This window comes from Triticum aestivum, unplaced genomic scaffold, assembly GCF_018294505.1.
Source record: "Triticum aestivum cultivar Chinese Spring unplaced genomic scaffold, IWGSC CS RefSeq v2.1 scaffold51842, whole genome shotgun sequence".
NCBI lineage: Eukaryota > Viridiplantae > Streptophyta > Magnoliopsida > Poales > Poaceae > Triticum > Triticum aestivum.
Window position 1 is genome coordinate 110593 of NW_025225610.1, and position 3119 is coordinate 113711.

A 3119-nucleotide genomic window follows, 5' to 3' on the forward strand; every position below is an offset into this window, starting at 1 on the left:
AAGATCTCTATATCAACCATTTACTTGTTGCCTCCGATTGCAAGGTGGTGGTAGATGCAATCAGACAGGGAAGCTCAGCAGAATTTGGAGCCATTGTCGAGGAAATCAAGACTAGAGCAACTACCTTTATTTCATGTTCGTTTACTCATGAGTATAGGACCTCCAATACGGAGGCCCATAATCTCGCAAAGCATGCGTTATCTTTAGGGTTTGGCCGACACACTTGGCTAGGACAACCCGGCGATCTTCTTTTTGTACCTATGAACATTATGATTCAGTAATAAAGCTTTGTGAGATTCTCAAAAAAAAAAAGGACAAGTACCTCAAATTCTTTTGTGTTCATCTCTTTGCCATCGGTGACATTTCTCTTAATTATTGAGAAAGGGTGTATAGGCCAAGTGTTGTTTTGTGACTGAGTTTATTTTCTAGAAAAAGGAGAACACTGCTGAGTTCCTCGGTTTGCCAAGAGTTGTAGTCAACAAAGAGAAGGTTCGTGGAGTGCCCATGATACGGAATGCGGCAAAGGACGTCACAATTAGCAAACATGGATTTTTCCTGTAGTGCTATTCAGTGAATGATAGTGGTGTATATATAGTGCCCGTGAAATTCATGTGTAGTATTAAATTGATCCAGCGGCCATTTGGATTCAGTTCTAATTATAACTCACCTGAGCGACTTCTCCGCAATCCCGATGGAGCCTGCCTGCCCTTGCTATAAGGAGCGAGATGGAAATGAACCATCGAGCAGCCCTACGAACTCAACCAGGGCGTTCACAAGCTGCTCACGCAACCCCACACATGCACTGAGAGCCTCCATACGTATCAACAGTGCAGGCACTACCCAACAGATCTTTCCGCCATTCTTGAACAACTTGAGTTGCCGATGCTTTAGATCCGGAGACACACACGAAACGTTCAAGCTGATCTCCCAAGCATCCAGGCAGGTGGACAAGTCCAGAGATGCACACAAACGTACAAACCGATCTCATGCGAAATTAAGGTAGTGTAATACCCAAGCCCTAGGGTAGCGATGGAGAATTGGGGATCCGGAGAAAGGGGAGCAACTTGGAGAAGAAGCAGGAAGGTAGGAGAAGCAATTGTTTCTATTCTTAATCGATACCCAGTACAGAGGAGAGACGCAGCTTATATGATCGCTCGCTTACATGGGCCTGGGCCGTAGCAGTCAGCCCAACATACTCACACTCTGCCCACACGCACACTATAGCCTACCTGAAGCATGCCGTGTACTGTAGCCAATCGGGTCTGCTGCAGTTAATCGCCTGGCAGCTCACTCGCGCTGACAGTACCCCCGCCTGAAGAAACAGCTTGTCCCCAAGCTGGAGCCAGTGGAAATCGCTGCCTCACTGTGTCATAGTCCTCCCAAGTGGCCGAAGAAGCGGGAAGACCAGTCCAACGAATGAGTACCTGAGCTAGAGAAGCATTACCTTTCTTAACCAAACACCTGTCCAGAATTTCTTCAGGCACCAAATCGGCTCGATCAAGTAGTGGTGGTTCAGGAAGAGTACTGTACACTGGAGTATGATCTGGCACATGAGGTTTCAGTTGAGATGTGTGGAACACTGGATGCACTAGGCTGCCTGAAGGGAGGAGCAGTTTATAAGCAGCGGGTCCAATCTTTTCCAGTATTTCAAAAGGCCCGAAGAACTTCATTGCTAGTTTTGGATAAGGTCGATTGACCACGGATGCTTGAGCGTATGGTTGCAGCTTCAGAAATACTTTTTCTCCTACTGTAAATTCCCTGGGAGACCTCTTCTTATCCGCATCAGACTTCATTTTTGTTTGGGCTCTGTTCAAGTGTTGATGGAGGAACTCAGAATAGTGATGTCTCTCTTGCAGCCAACCGTGCAGATCAGGATGTGTGGCTTGCAAGGGTTGAGGTAACTACCCCAAATTTGGTTCATGGCCATAAACAGCCTTGAAAGGAGTGCAGCCCAGAGACGAGTGGTAAGATGAATTGTACCAGAATTCGGCAAGGGGGAGCCACTGAGACCATTGCTTTGGGTGTTCAGAAACAGCACATCTCAAATACATCTCTAAACACTGGTTAACCCTCTCGGTTTGCCCATCAGTTTGGGGGTGGTAGGCAGTGGACATTTGTAGTTTGGTGCCCCACAACCTGAACAGCTCTTTCCAGAAGTGACTTGTAAATATTTTGTCTCTGTCAGAAGTAATTGTATAGGGCATGCCATGCAACTTAACAATGTGGAGCAGAAATGTTTGTGCTATCTGAGCAGCAGTGAAGGGGTGTTTGAGAGCAATGAAATGGCTATATTTTGTATACCTGTCCACAACTACCAGGATCACTGAATATCCAGATGATTTGGGTAATGCTTCGATGAAGTCCATGGATATATCTTCCCAGGGTCCTTTGGGAATAGGCAATGGACAAAGCAAACCAGGATACTTGCAATGTTCATGTTTGGCTTGTTGGCAAACCTGGCACTGTTGCACAAAATTTGCCACTGCTTCCTTTAAGCCATACCAGTGGAATAATTTCTTCACTCTCTCATAAGTGGCCTGACTGCCAGAGTGGCCTCCCACAGGAGAAGAGTGGAGTGCTTCAATGATTTTTGTTTGCAAACCTGCATTGGCCCCAACCCAAATTCTGCCCTGGTGTTTGAGCAGACCCTTTTCCAAAGAAAACTCAGGTTCTTCATCAGGGTTGACCACCAGTTTCTGTAGGAGGTGTTGAGCCTTGCAATCAATCTCATAAGAGTTAAGTATTTCCTGGATCCAGACAGGCTGTCCTGAGGAGACTCTAGATAGAGCATCAGCGGCCTTGTTGTCCTCGCCTTTTTTGTACTGGAACTGGAATTGGAGCCCGATTAGTTTTGTCATAGCCTTTTTCTGTAGCTCTGAAGTAAGGGCTTGGTTTTCCAAGTGACATAAGCTCTTGTGGTCGGTTTTGATCACGAACGGCCCCCTGCAAACGTAGCATCTCCACCTCTCAATGGCCATGATAATAGCTAGAAATTCTTTCTCATAAATGCTCAATTTCTGATTGGTTGGCCCTAGAGACTTGCTGTAGTAAGCCACAGGGTGTCCTTCCTGTGTAAGAACTGCTCCAATACCGGAGTCACAAGCATCTGTTTCTATACA